General features: G+C 41.3%; 1 protein-coding gene and 1 pseudogene across 2 annotated transcripts in view; one reads left to right on the top strand and one right to left on the bottom strand.

Moving 5' to 3' along the window:
• LOC118675730 overlaps window positions 1-10,748 on the bottom strand; it is a 33,476-nt pseudogene extending 22,728 nt beyond the window's left edge.
• Window positions 1-15,474, top strand: part of B4GALT4 (beta-1,4-galactosyltransferase 4) — a 34,365-nt gene that overhangs the window by 735 nt on the left and 18,156 nt on the right. Inside the window, exon 2 of one of the 2 annotated variants that reach the window (XM_036352184.1) lies at window positions 14,129-14,332. The exons of the other annotated variant lie outside the window; for it this stretch is intronic. The gene's annotated coding sequence lies outside the window, so the exon portion shown is untranslated. The remainder of the gene's footprint in view (window positions 1-14,128; window positions 14,333-15,474) is intronic. 2 annotated transcript variants of the gene reach the window in all.

The following is a 15,474-nucleotide window of genomic DNA, read 5'->3' as shown; positions in this document are numbered from 1 at the left end:
AGTTACAAAATAGTCCCAGGATGTAATGCACAAATGCAGTCAATAATGCAATCACTATGTATGGTGCCAGGTGGGTATAAATGTCTAAACACTACGTTGTGCACCTGAAACTAATATAATATTGAATGTTAAGTGTAATTGGGGAAATGACATTTAAAAAATGAGTACTTCTGAGACACCTGCCCTTAGTCAAGGCTCTGTGTCCGTCCAGTGTCTGTTGATGATCTTCCATTAGGGCTAAACCTAGGTTTGAAAAAAAAAAAAAGAGTTCAGGAGGATTTGGACTGAGAAAAGGCCTTAGGGGTGGTAGCCTTAGGACAGCAGGTATCCACCTGTGGGCGTGTGTCCGGTTGAAGGGTTCAAGAGTGGGTGAGGGATGAGGCTGCGGAGGCAGCCAGGGCACCCGGAGACCTCGCCAGCCCTTTGATGATGAAAAGGAGGAGGAAAAAGATTGTAATTTGAGGGTTGAGGAGAGTTTTTTCTTGTTGAATTAAAAAAATATATTTTTATTGATTTCAGAGAGGAAGGAAGTGGTAGAGAGAGAGAGAAACATCAGTGATGAGAGAGAATCAATGATTGGCTGCCTCCTGCACGCCCCACACTGGGCATTGAGCCAGGGCCCGGGGATGTGCCCTGACTGGGAATCCAACCGTGAGTTCCTGGCTCATAGGTCCACACTCAACCACTGAGCCATGCTGGCCGGGCCGTTGTTGAATTGTAAAATTTCTACATTTTTAAAGAAAATAATATATTGAAAATGCAAGAAAGGAATCTTGACCAGGGATGAATAGGATTCAGGGTCCAGATTAAGAGACTGGGTTTAATAAGAGGGACAGAAGGCTGTTTTGCACCTGGCCTGGGCAGGAGTGCTGGAATGTGTCTCTTAGGGGAGGAGATAATGCTGTATTGGATCATTATTTATCTTTTTGAAATTTTATCTTCTAGAGAAGAGTTGGTCTTTAAGCCTCATGAAATTGCAAACACTTTCATGATTCATGCTTTGATCGGATCAGAAACATCTGTTAAAGAGAAGTACACTGTCGGACCACACTCTTGGGGGCGGGAATAAAACCAGCTCTGTTATTTATTTATTTATTTTTTAAAATATACTTTATTGATTTTTTACAGAGAGGAAGGGAAAGGGATAGAGAGTCAGAAACATCGATGAGAGAGAAACATCGATCAGCTGCCTCCTGCACATCCCCTACTGGGAATGTGCCTGCAACCAAGGTACATGCCCTTGACCGGAATCGAAGCCGGGACTCTTCAGTCCTAAGGCCGACGCTCTATCCAGTGAGCCAAACCGGCCAGGGCAGCTCTGTTATTTTATATGCCACTTGATAGAATAAGTATTTAGTATCTACTTTAAGTTGAGTGTTATTTAATGTATGCTTTTTCCAGAGATGCATGTAAGTGATTTAGGAACTAACCATCTCTTTGAAGATTTTTGTACTCAAAAGTGGGAACATCCAAAGCAAATCAGTGGTGGTTTTCTTCTCTCTCTCTCTCCCTCTCTCTCTCTCTCTTTTTAAGCCATCAATGCACAATGGTTTCTCAAATCAACCTGGGTTCCTGTTGAAAGTATGGATTCCCTGGCCTCACTTCAAGCCTTTGAAATGAAACTTTCTGGGGGTGGAGTTTAGGAATAGTAATTTCAAACACCGACCACAGGATTCTCTGGCATTGAAGATTATTAATAGCTTGTGAGGTTTTTATTTGAGATTTGGGTTGTTGGGGTCTCTTTAGAACAGATTTCCTTGAAGGTTATTTGTATGAATTGCTGGCAAACTTATGTGACTGAAAGTTATAATCCCTTTCTATTGTGTCATCTCAAAATTTTAATGTATTTTAAAGGGAAATTATGTAGTCATTTTGCCTGCAAAAAACATTGCTTATGATCATAAAACCCTATTTTAGAAAAAATTAGAAGATACAGAAGAAATAAAATTTCTTTAATTCTGTAATGAAGAAACAACCATCAGTGATTCTTCCTGGCATTTTATATATAAAAGACATGCATACCACACACACCACCATTGGGATTATATTTATGTACATTTCTTGTATTATTTTTTTTTAACTTAGCCATTATGAGCACTTTCCCACGTAGTTAAGTTTTTTTTAAACACCATTTTAATGAAAGTATATGGTTGATGGAGTAAAAAACTATTCAAATGCATTTTTAAAATCTAATTTTCACATATCCATACTGCTTTTCCTCACCAGGAAAAGTTGACATTTCTGAAGGATCTATTGCATTTCAGGCCCATTCTCTTATTTCAGTGGTTTTCAAACTTTAATGGGTATACTAGTAAGAGTCACCTGAGGAGCTTGTTAAAAATTTATTTTCCTGAGTGCCAGGCCCAGCTTCTCTGAAAGTAGGGCCCAGGAATCTGCAATGTAAACAGATTCCCTTCTGTATTAGATATAAGCACTCTTGGGAAACACATTTTGAAAAATGCTTTTTAAATAAGTGGCAAAACAGACTCAGACACATCGCTCACTTGCCCAGAGCCTTTTATTATATCTGTTAACAAGATTTGAGCTCAGTTCTTCATGACTTCAGAGCCGTTTCTTTCCATTACCTCAGGCCTTCTCAGAACTCCTCATCCACGTGTCCCTACTGACGGTAGAAAGGGAACTCTGACCCCTCTGTAGGGCTCTGTGGGGTAGCTGAGAATGACTCATAAGCACACATTGGACCTCCATTAAATCTCCCATCAGAAAGTTTATGAATTCTGTTATGTTGCAAAACATATACTATATAAACTAATTGCATTGCTTTGCTTGTTAAATTTACTTCATGTTTCCTGACTGTTTTATGACAACTCTTGCTGTAAAATGGGTGAAACAGGGTCATCCGGCATCTCTTGCCCAGATGCGGGAACCCTGTTCCATTGTGCTCTGGGATTCAGGGAGGAAGGGGCAGTTGAAGTAGTAACTCCTCTTGGAGTCGGGGAAGAGGAGGACTGCTTTGGAGTACTTAGTGATCGAGGAGCAGAAGGTGGTGGGCCCGACCAAAAGAAAGTGCCATTTATTAGAGATAGGGCCCTCTACCCTTAGGAGAGGACTGGTGTTCGTAAACTGAAGGGAGTGGCATTGGGGTGAACTTTTTCATTTTCTAAAATCTTCCCAAAATGTAATGTTACACCAGCTAATGTTTTCCTTTCCTTAAACAATATTTTTTCTTTTTGTTTTGTGTGTGTTCCATCTGTTTTAGTAGTGTACTTATGTATTTTAATTATCATATCCTACAAAGTAATTTATTATTTACCAAATTCAGCACCAGCGATGTGTCAGGTCATAGGAATACGTAAATCAGTGATTCTCTTTGAGAATTAAATTAATTTTACTGCCATATTTTTGTTTATACTCAGTCTCCAACTTTTTATATTAACTTTTAATTAATGTTAGATGTAGAGAGAAGTTGCAAAAATGGGACAGAGAATTCATTCAACATCCCCTAATATAGCCCCTTACATAACCAGTTCAGTTAGCAGTTCAATTAACTACAGACTTTATTTGAATTTCATCAGTTTTCCTGCTGATGATATATTTTTTTCAGAGTATTGCGGCACTTTATTAAGAGTATTAGTTTTGAATTAGTAGCTAAAGTAACAATTGCATGAAGTCAGATTAGAGGTACTGCATAATACTCATACTTGATTTATTGACATCACTGAGCAATTTTTTGGATGGAGGTTAACTTTTTGTTTTTTATTAAGCACATTTTATAGTCCAAAGCTGTCATGATGTGGCTGTACAATTTAACAGTTTTAATAGCTGTTCAGATACAAACTTATTTCAAATTGTCAAGCATAATTAATTACAAGTTAGAATTAAACTATCCCAGTACTTTAAAACACAAATCTAGCAGTGATTTACAGTTGCAAATTACTATAATCCTGGAAATTCAGAATTCCTTGGGTGCCAAAGTCCTCTGCTATAATTAGGCACTATCCAAAGTTTGTGTGCATATTCAAATGCCTTGATTATCCAAGGAAAAGAACTTTATATTAAACAACAACAGAAAGTCCATTTGTTCAGAAGAATTACTTTCTTCTCTCCCTTTTCCTCCCTCCCCTGGACTCGCCTAACCAGTTTGCTAGTAACACTGTGAGAATGGTGAAAGAGAAATCACTTTCACAACCACTATCAAGTTTACAACATCTACCTTATGAGTGCAGGCTTATTTTTTTACACTTTTAGACTCAACTTCTTAAAAATAGGAATTAATATAGTAACAGGTGGGAGGGAATGTATTTAAGAAGAAAAAGGAAGAGGAGAAACCAAGATGGCGGCATAGGTAAACACCGAACTTGCTGCCTCCTACAACAACTTCACAAATACAACAAAAAGACAAAACGGACATCATCCAGAACTGCAGGAAGGCTGGCTGAGTGGAAATTCTACAACTAGAAGGAAAGAGAACAGCACACTGAGAGTCAGGAGCTGCGGAAGTAAAGTACAAAGGTATGGAGGCTCGAGCGCTCGCGGAAAGGGGCTGGCACCTGAGGACGCGGCTGTCTTTTTGAATCAGGAGGGAGTCACAAGCTCCCGACTGCTCTGAACTCCAGTTCCGGGAAGTCTCTGGGGACCCAGGACTCATAAGGGGAGAAACTGGACTGTCTGGCAGCGGGCAGAACTCGGAAATTGAGGGCAGCTTTCCCTCAGATGTGCTTGCAGCAAATACCAGGACACTGAGATGCACAGTCCCTTAGGGCAGGGCTGAGAATCTGCCATAGCTGTTTGCTACGCCCTGTTGATTCCTTGAGACCCCGCCCCACCCAGGCTGCGGCAGAGGCTTTTGCATATGAATGCCCTGGCCCTTTGCAACCTGAAAATTACCTAACAAATTACAGCTGGGCCAGACAGACACAGAACTTCCAAGAGAAGGCCCGAGGCCCCACAGCAGCTTGCATTGCTTCACAGCTGGGCCTCATCTGGGCACCTCCAAACTCCAAAAAAGGAAGGGGAATCTGCAGATCTTTTCGTAGCTCCTGCCGGGTAACCTCAGGCAGAGACTAAATTAGCACCTCCTTAGATCCAAGAGCCAGTGTACCCAGTGGTCAGAGTGGGACCATCCAGATTACAACTCCTCAGATCCATAAGGGACACACTCAGGGGGCAGACTCAGTGAGCACCAAAGCCCCACTGAAGCAAGTCTTGCCCCAGAAGGGTGTCTTCAGCACAGAAGTTCTCCCACTGCAGACACAGCTGATTCTCACTGCCAGTTGGCCTGGAGGTCAATTCCTCCCAGTGATACCTACAACAATCAAGGCATAACTACAACAAGACTGTGCACAAAGCCCACAAAGGGGTGCACCAAGAGTGTCTACCTCAGGTAACTGGGGAGGCTGAGCCACTGGGCCCTATAGGACACCTAGCACACAAAACCACTCTACCAACACAGGGAAGCATAAAAAATGCGGAGACAAAGAAACAGGTCACAAATGACAGAAATGGAGGAAAGCAAACGACTGGATATGGAGTTCAAAACCACGTTTATAAGGTTTTTCAAGAATTTTATGGAAACCGCTGATCAATTTAGTGAGACCCTGGAGGATATGAAAAAAGACCAACTAGAAATTAAACATACACTGACTGAAATAAAGAATAATATACAGAGATCCAACAGCAGACAAGAGGATCCCAAGAATCAAGTCAAAGATTTGAAATACGAAGAAACAAAAAATATCCAACCGAAGAAGCAAAAAGAAAAATGAATCCAAAAATATGAAGATAGTGTAAGGAGCCTCTGGGACAACTTCAAGCGTACCAACATCAGAATTATAGGGGTGCCAGAAGAAGAGAGAGGGCAAGATATTGAAAACCTATTTGAAGAAATAATGACAGAAAACTTCCCCTACCTGGTGAAAGAAATAGACTTACAAGTCCAGGAAGCGCAGAGAACCCCAAGCAAAAGGAATCCAAAGAGGACCACACCAGACACATCATAATTGCCAAGAGCAAAAGACAAAGAGAGAATCTTAAAAGCAGCAAGAGAAAAAAAGTCAGTTACCTACAAGGGAGTACCCATATGACTGTCAGCTGATTTCTCAACAGAAACCATGCAGGCCAGAAGAGAGTGGCAAGAAATATTCAAAGTGATGAATACCAAGAACCTACAACCAAGATTACTTTATCCAGCAAAGCTATCATTCAGAATTGAAGGTCAGATAAAGAGCTTCACAGATAAGAAAAAGCTAAAGGAGTTCATCACCACCAAACCAGCATTATATGAAATGCTGAAAGGTATTCTTTAAGAAGAGGAAGAAGAAAAAGGAGCTCTTACCATTTGCCACAGCATGGATGGAACTGGAGAGCATTATGCTAAGTGAAATAAGCCAGTCAGAGAAGGATAAATACCACATGATCTCACTCATTTGTGGAATATAATGAACAACATAAACTGATGAACAAGGACTGATCCAGAGACGGAGAGGCATTGATTGGACTGTCGGGCCTTGGAGGGAAGGTAGGGGAGGGTGGAGGTAAGGGGGAAAGATCAACCAAAGGACTTATATGCAAGCATATAGGCCTAACCAATGGACACAGACAACGGGGGGGGGGGGGGTGAGGGCATGAGCGGGGGGTGGGGGGGGTAGGGGGCAACGTGGGGATAAGGACACATATGTAATATCTTAATCAATAAAAAATGTATTAAAAAAAAAAGAAGAAGAAAAAGGAAAAAGCAAAGCCAACCCAATAAACAAATCACATACACTCTCATTGATTCTCAACACCGTTCTCAGCGCAAAGGACAAAACAGAGACCAGGGACCTTCCCTTTAGTAGTCCATGGGAAGAGGTTTAATTAATAGGAAGTTCTTATTGGTCCTTTAAAATGTTATTACATTCCTTGATCTTTGGAAACAATGGCAGGGGGCATATCAAAACCTAATATTGAACAGGGGAAAAGGAGTGCCAACACGATGCCAAAGTCCTTTCCATGCGTGGTCAGCATGATGATGCCATTCAGACATTTGGGCTACTGAGCACTTGAGAGCTTTGAGAACCTGCCAAGGCCACATCAGCAGGTGACACCAGAAATGACAGGGTTGGGATTCATGAGCTTGAGTCTCTGCACCACGTAGGCGTACCCTTCACTCAAGATGGGCCTCTGGGACCAGCCCGACCTACTATATTGGCTCCAGCATACAAGCAGGCCAGTTAACATCCTGACAAAGTCGGAAAGCATGAATTCTAGAGCCAGGAAACCCCGTTAGTAGAGCCTCCTCGTTCTTCCCTCCCCAGGGTAACAAACTCACAGAACAGTGGTTTTTGACAGTGAAGTCAGATGCTTACTATGGGAAGTGACCGCTAGTACTCAGGAGTACTTATGAGGAAAAGAACAACAACAAAATGTTACGGTAACTCTCTATTGTATGTACTGCATAACAAATAAAACATTGTGTTAAACTTTAGAAATTACATTTTAAAACAATATTCCCATTAAAAACACCACACACACAATGACAATGACAAAATAAAAACACCATATGAACACTGCAGGAAGTGTTCTAGGTAATCCACATGAACCTTGGTGTAGGTTCTTAAGCCCAGCCCATGGCTAAGTGGGAACACACTCTGTACTAGTGTCTCAGGCCTGGGGGATCATGAGATGCTGGACTCCAGTAACCTGAGGTTAAATTGGTATGTACACTATATCTATATGCAGGTATTTTAATTTAGGAGGCAAGCACATGCGTAAAGATGTTATTTTACCAAATATCAGGAGATGGTTGAGGTATAGAGGCAGTTAATAAAAGAAAAGAGCTATATTACCTGTTAGGAGATAATATAGCTGGGCTTATAGTTCTTTAAATGAAAAGTAATAGTACAGAAAGGAAGTGTAATAAAAAAAATATTACTAAAACAATCCAGAGAAGTGGTTCTCAACCTGTGGATCATGACCCCTTTGGGGGTCAAACAACCCTTTCACAGGGGTTGTCTAAGACCATTGGAAAACACATATATAATTACTGTTTTTGTGATTACTATGCTTTAAATATGTTATAACACATATATAAATACTGTTTTTGTGATTACTATGCTTTAATTATGTTCAGTTTGTAATAATGAAAATACATCCTGCATAGCAGATATTTACATTATGATTCATAACAGTAGCAAAATTACAGTTATGAAGTAGCAACGAAAATAATTTTATGGTTGGGGGTCACCACAACATTAGGAACTTTTTTAAAGGGTCGCGGCATTAGGAAGGTTGAGAACCACTGATCCAGAGAAATTTTTCCCATTGTCCAACATGTTCCTAATACAAGACAGAATTCAGAATGACATGGACGTTCAAAAGGGGAATGCTAACTTTTGAAAAGAACAGCCCTGGACATTCTGGGTAGGTGCTGGCACCCAAAATTTCACCAAAGAAGAATGCTGTTTCTTAATATCAGACCAAAGTGCAGAGCACTTTAAATGAGAAGCCAAGTCTTGACTGTCCATTTACTTCTGGAGAACAAACTATGTTCCTTTTATATGAACAATTTACATTTGAAGCATTTATTTGTTTTTCCCTGATAGAGGGAGGAAAAGGGCTTCTGTCCTGCTTGAAGTCAGTGAAGCTAAGGAACCTTAAAGTGGAGGCCAGAATGGGCAGTGAGAAATACCAGTACTTAGAGTTAGGCTGCTTTGCACCTACCCAGCATCTAGAACCATCTACAACTTCATAACTCAGCTGTGCAGAACACCCTTAGGTATCGGTAGACATTTTGCCAGTACTTCAAGACTGGGAAGCCTGAAAGGGGTAAAGTGCAGGCTGTTACCTGGAGATGAAGTGTATTTTATGGAGGGAGAACAGGTCTCATCCTGGGTACTGGAAGGCACATTTAAGAAATCTCAAATCAAAGTAGTGTCATCATGAGAGTTGCTAGTGATTTGCAATTCATCAAGCTGTGCAAACACACACCCAGAATGTTCTACCTATGTGTGCAAACACAATGTGCTTGCTGGGGCTCAAGCGTCGAGAGCAACTTGCAAGCCCCAAGCTTTAATTTTTCCATCTTAGGCCCCACTGACAATCCCTTCGTTGTCAAACGGATGCATTGGGCCAATTCTTCGTGTTGCTTTAAACAGGTGCCACATTTAGTATCCCATAGCTTGATGGTATGACCTATCTGATGATTCCCTAACAACCAACCAGTCCCTGTACTGGAGCCAGGCAATGCCTTGCTTGAGCCCATTCAGAGTACGAACAAATTCACAGGTACTCCTGCTCCAGACTTTGATGGTCTGTCACCAGAGGCAGATACAGTGTATTATCATCAAAGTCTGCTACATTGACAGCAGCGCAGTGGGCAACCAGGAGCAGAGTGAAATTGGTTTGGCAGAGCCATGTCCTACACAGCGTTGGAGCTGTCCTGGGAACAGGTCACCATCAGTCCATTGCTGAAGCGTCAGTGCAGTCCAGCCTTATGGTGCATCAACATGTTCAGAACTTCACTCATGTTACGATCCCAGACCCTCACTGTAGAGTCTGAAGAGCTAATCACAATGATACGTGTCATCCTGGAGACAAAGGACAGAGCCCGTGTGCACCATTAACACTTTCAAACATTCCAAGCTGGTTTTATCCCAGATCTTAATAGAATTATCTCATAGGCCATTGATAATTTTTTCATCATCATAGTGTGAACAGTAGACACCTTCACTGTTTTCAGGGGGACACTGAATCCTCTGCAAGCTGTGAGGTTCTCACTAGCAGTTGGAATCTGTTGTCTATAAAGTGAATTGGGAGAGCTACCTGTGGGTCTATTTTTATTTTAACTAATTTATTTATCCTCAGCTAAGTATATGTTTATTGATTTTAGAGAGAGAGGAAGAGAGAGAGAGAGAGAGAGAGAGAAAGAGAAACATCCATCAGTTGCTTCTCATATGCGCCCTGACTGGGGATCAAATCCACAACCTAGGTATATGCCCTGACTGGGAATTGAACCCTCAGCCTTTTGGTGTACGGGATGAGGCTCCAACTAACTGAGCCACCTGGCCAGGGCTGTGGCTGTATTTTTAAACAGGCACCAATCCCACCCTCTTCTTTCTGAAAGTCACTTCCAGGGAGGGTCCGTGCCCACCATTCGTTCAATCAGCTTCTTCCAAAGCATCTCTTGGGAACACTTGCTGCTGTTCTTTGCAGACCAGCTCTGCCACATGCAGAGACCTGGGATCCAGGTAGGAAAGAATGTCTCCTGCTTTGCGATCTAAGCTTTGCTCTGGTGAAGTGGTAATGGAGTCCCCGTGCAGCATGGGCTCCAGGGACAAGTCAGCAGGTCCATGTTGCTAATAACCTTTGGGAAACAAGGTGCTCCACAACTTCCATTTGATCTGCTTCAGACCGCTGGTCAAAATTTAATACACAGGTTTTTCTCTGTGATAGTTCCTTCTGATGGCCTCTTTTTGGAGAAGATCACAGGTGACGTCTCATTACTTATCTAGAAATTATTTTGTACTTCAGATCCACCCATCCAACGAATGAGCATATCCCCTTCAGACTGGTCTGAGAAACGACAGCTGTCAAGCAGCTTCCAAGATTTTTTCCATTTACTGTATCCAGCTTTCTCCCACAAATCCCAAACATGCACTCCAGTAACTGTTGAAAGACAGAAAGCAATCCCTGTACCCACCGTGGTGTCAGTGGCAAAGGATAGTCACCAAGAAATGGAAGGAAGGGTCCATGGAGTGGTGGGTTGCGGGCTCCCTGGTCTTGTCCTCCATCGGCAAATAGGGCTCCATGGTGACTCCAGAGCCCCGCCTCACTCTCTCTGGGCAGCAGAGAACAGAGGACGCGATGGCCGAGGCGGAGGCGGTAATCACACCTACTCTAGCTTCCAAATGATTTCTCTTTCTGTTTCCATATTCCATCCAGGACACTACTAATTACCTTTAGTTATTTCCCCTTGTCTGCTCCAGTTTGAGATAGTTCCAGTTTTTTTTCCCTGCCTTTCATTATTTGGACCCTTTTGAAGAGTACCAGTTAATTATTTTGTAGAATAAAGTTTTGTAGAGAGTACCGATCAGAGAGAGTGTTATATTACCACTGATTCATGAAGTTGAGAGGTCTTATCACGGGTGATATTAACTTTGATCACTTAGTTAAGGTGATATTTGCTAGGTTTCTCCCCTATAAAGCTAACTGTCTTTTCTTTTGTAGTTAATAATTATCCTGGAGGAGATATTTTGAGACTATGTAAACTCTGTTTATTCTCAAATATTCACCCATTAATTTGAGCACCCATGGTGGTTCTTGTCTGCGACAATTAGTGCAGTGGTGTTGCCTAATGGTGATTTTTTTCATCTCCTGCTTCCTTATTAATTGGAAGTTTATTTGATCATTTATATCATTGTGAACTCATGGATATTCAGTTTTTTCTGAAGGTTACAGTACAATGCTGTTGTCCACATAAGAAACATCCAAACATAGAGAGACTTTTCATAAGAATTTATTTGAGCCAAACTGACAATTGCTAGAAAGCAAGGCCTCAGATGCTTGGGAGAATAACAGTTTTGTAGTTTCTTTTATGTGTTTGAAATTAAGGAGAGAACATAAGGAAGATTACATGAAGGTGGGAGAAAGCAAGGCAGGGTTGGATTATAGGATAGTTAAGATTATGTACTATCTTGAATTACAGGATAGTTAAAATTCTGTTTTCTCTCAAAGGTTACGCCTTTGAGGCGATTACTTCTGTCATTTCCAAGGTGTGTTAACCTAGCTCAGTGATGGCGAACCTATGACACACGTGTCAGAGGTGACACGCAAACTCATTTTTTTGGTTGATTTTTCTTTGTTAAATGGCATTTAAATATATAAAATAAATATCAAAAATATAAGTCTTTGCTTTACTATGGTTGCAGATATCAAAAAATTTCTATATGTGACACGGCCCCAGAGTTAAGTTAGGGTTTTTCAAAATGCTGACACGCCGAGCTCAAAAGGTTCGCCATCACTGCCCTAACTGCACAAGAACAATGGACAAGGATTGTTTAATAACCTTTCACTAAAGAAGTTATAGGCCTGAGGTGTGACTACCCACCATGACCGGCCCAGTTAGGAATTTATGATTTCTTACAGATTTGCATCCACACCATCATTATTTGCTTGCTCAGATGCTTCCAGTTGGGGCCATTAGGAGCTCAGCCTTTGAGTTTAATGGCTTGTACATGTAAATGGCTACTTCTAGCCCCCCTCCCAACCAAAGAACCATTGCTTCTTTAGGGTCTGGGCAGTGATGATTCAGAACCCACGCAAAGGAGCTATAATCAGGAGAGTGAATACCAGGGGCCCAAGGAAGGTAGGACGATGTGGGGAAACAGTCAGATAGTCAGCTCTCAGGAACTCTGCAGGAGTGAAAGGAGGGGCAGTTTCCAGCCTCCCCACCGGCGCTGCCCCTGAGAAAGCCACCTGAGCAGAAGCAGGAGCGTGTGCCTGCGGCCACAGCGCGCCCACTCTGAGGTGCCTCCAGGATTGCCAGATGGATTTAGAAACATTAGAGTGCCATTTTGGCACCTTTGGCAGCTGAATGGAAACCACATCTTTCCCTCCTGGTGATTAAGTGCTTAGTAAATATTTGTGGAGTGACACCTTCTGTTTCTCCTCCCCACTCCCCATGGTGGAGCATTATTTGTGTGTGTAAAGTTTCCCTAGGAATGATACTTATCATCCAGGAAGATTTACCTTTTTAAAAAATATATTTTTCTTAATATCAGAGAGGAAGGGAAAGGGAGAGAGAGATAGAAATATCAATAATGAGAGGGAATCATTGATTGGCTGCCTCCTGCATGCCCCCTACTGGGGCTTGAGCGCACAACCCAGGCATGTGCTCTGACCAGAATCCAACCGTGACCTCCTGGTTCATAGGTTGATGCTCAACCACTGAGCCACGCCAGCCGGGCCCGATTTACCTCTTATTATAGCTTGTCTTCCTTACTAGATTTTTTTCTTTTATTGTTATGGAAAGTTTCAAGCATATACAAAAGTAGAGAGAAAAAGCAAATGACCTATCATCTAGCTTTAGTACTTCTCCATATTTTGCCAATCTTATTTAATTTATTCCCCCATTTTTGAGGTGGGGCTGGCCTATTTGAAAACAGATCACAGACATTAAAGTCTAAGAAAGGATTGAAATAATCTCTGAGTGTAAGGCAGTGGTTCTCAACTTGTGGGTCGCGACTCCTTTGGGGGTCGAATGACCCTTTCACAGGGGTCGCCTAAGACCATTGGAAAACACATATATAATTACATATTGTTTTTGTGATTAATCACTATGCTTTAATTGTGTTCAATTTGTAGCAATGAAAATACATCCTGCATATCAGATATTTACATTACGATTCATAACAGTAGCAAAATTATAGTTTTGAAGTAGCAACGAAAATAATTTTATGGTTGGGGGTCACCACAACATGAGGAACTGTATTAAAGGGTCACGGCATTAGGAAGGCTGAGAACCACTGGTGTAAGGACTTTACCTCAGTTCCCTTTGTCTTTCCTTTGTATGCCCAGCACTATGCCTGAAAATAACAGGTGCTCAGAAAAGACTGGTTGAATTGAGAAGAGGAAACACAAAATTATGAAAACATTATTTTTGAACTAACTCTAGGGCAAACTTCTAGAAAGGAAAAGGGTGGCAAGTCTTGCCCTAAAATAACTTATTTCATGTTACCTGAATTTGTTTTCTCTAGCCATGATTCCTCTTTCCTTCAAGAGAACCTTGATTGAAATAGAAAACTCTCTTCAGAGAGAGTTCCGGGTCTCCCAGTTTTTAAAATTTTATTATGAGTAAGTCTGTTCTGATAACATTTTCCCCAAACACCAACCAGAAGTTACCTGCCCTAAAAAGAACTTTTGTTAAAAAAAATCATCTTTTTTTTATTATAGGAATAACATATACTAATTGAAGGAAGAATAGGAAGTTACAGAGAAATAGAAAATAAAAATAATCTGTATTCAATATGTAACTTCAGAGGTAACATTATCTTTATTAGCATTCTGGTAAAATTTGAGCATGAATCACATTATAGCATGTTCCTGGAATGTACGAGGTGTGTCTGTGTATATACGCTCATTAAATTCTTACAGCAACTATTGTAAATTATTTTTTTTTACTGTTTTCTAGCTGGGGAAACATGCCTAAAGGGATTGTCTTCAGTTACTTAGCTGATAAGCAGGCTGGGGAGATCTCTCTTGAAAAACAGCTGTATTAGAGACGGTTTGCACCTTGGAAGTTCACTCACAGGACCACGGAGACCTCACACGTGAGCTTCCTTCGTGCTGACTCCCTGTATAGTCAGTTTTGAGGAGAGCACTAAGACTAGAAAAAGTAAGAAGTGATTATTTTTAATTGGATCCAACATAGTCTCAATAAGCAGGGTTAGCAATGAAGAGCTAATTATTAAGTAACTAATAATTAGCTACTTATTAGTTAATTATTAAGTTAACTAATAATTAGTTAACTTAAAAAGGAAGGCCTGATGCATGAAATTTGTGCAAGAGTAGGCCTTCCTTCCCCCAGCTGCCAGCACTGGCTTCCCTTGCAGCCCTGGCTTTGTCCGGAAGGTCGTCCGGAAGGACATCTGGTCTAATTAGCATATTATGCTTTTATTATTATAGATCATAAGGATGGCCCCTTGCTTTTATAATGAATTTCTTATATTTGGAAAAATTGGGCTGCAGTTCAGCAGCAGTAGTCTATGCCTATTCCTAACTCACTACTTGGGTAGGTTTTTAACTCTCTCTAAAAAACACTCTCTCCCGCTGCAGAATGTGTGTGTGTGCACGCACTGTAGTTCTGTGATCAGAAGTCTTTCAGGCAGGTGAGTGTCCCTGTTAGGGGACCATCCCTCCACAAGCAGCTCTTAGAAAAACAATGCTTCCAGTCCAAATTTTCCAAGATTGAGATTTTAATCAAAAGCTATTGGCAATCCTAGCATTTGTGCTTCCTGCCATTAAGTCCACAAGGTTGTCTGATTGGCCCCAGGAATCTGCAGGCTTACCTGGAGGGAAGAGAAGAAACTTCAGGAAGCCCGTTGAACAAACAGGCCTGAGGAAAGGGACAGGAGGATGTGGGAGAGAGATAGGAGGCTGCTAAAGAAAACTCTGCCTATGGACAGGGTTTGTGTTGGGTGCACCCGGGCCACAAGGAAAGAGATTGAAATGTCCATGTGAAGGATATGGCAGAAGCCCGGGCTTTGGGGCTGACCACGTGGGCTCAGATCCCAGCTTCATCACTTACTACTTGTGTGTCTTGGGCAAGTTCTTTAATCTCTCTAAACCTTCATTTTTTTTCATCTATAAAATGAGGAGACTAATAATTCTTAGCTCGTAAGGTTGAAATGGGAATTAAATAAGGTGATAAAGTGATTTAACCACATTACATGGCACAGAGTAAATGCATAAATAAACCACTCTTATTAGCTGTTATTACTGTTATTTTTTAGGTACCTTCAAGACTAAACACAGGTC

Source organism: Myotis myotis, unplaced genomic scaffold (genome assembly GCF_014108235.1).
Source record: "Myotis myotis isolate mMyoMyo1 unplaced genomic scaffold, mMyoMyo1.p scaffold_m19_p_2, whole genome shotgun sequence".
In the NCBI taxonomy this organism is placed as follows: Eukaryota; Metazoa; Chordata; class Mammalia; order Chiroptera; family Vespertilionidae; genus Myotis; species Myotis myotis.
The sequence above is the reverse complement of the archived record's forward strand: the minus strand, read 5'-3'. Positions and strand labels throughout refer to the sequence as shown.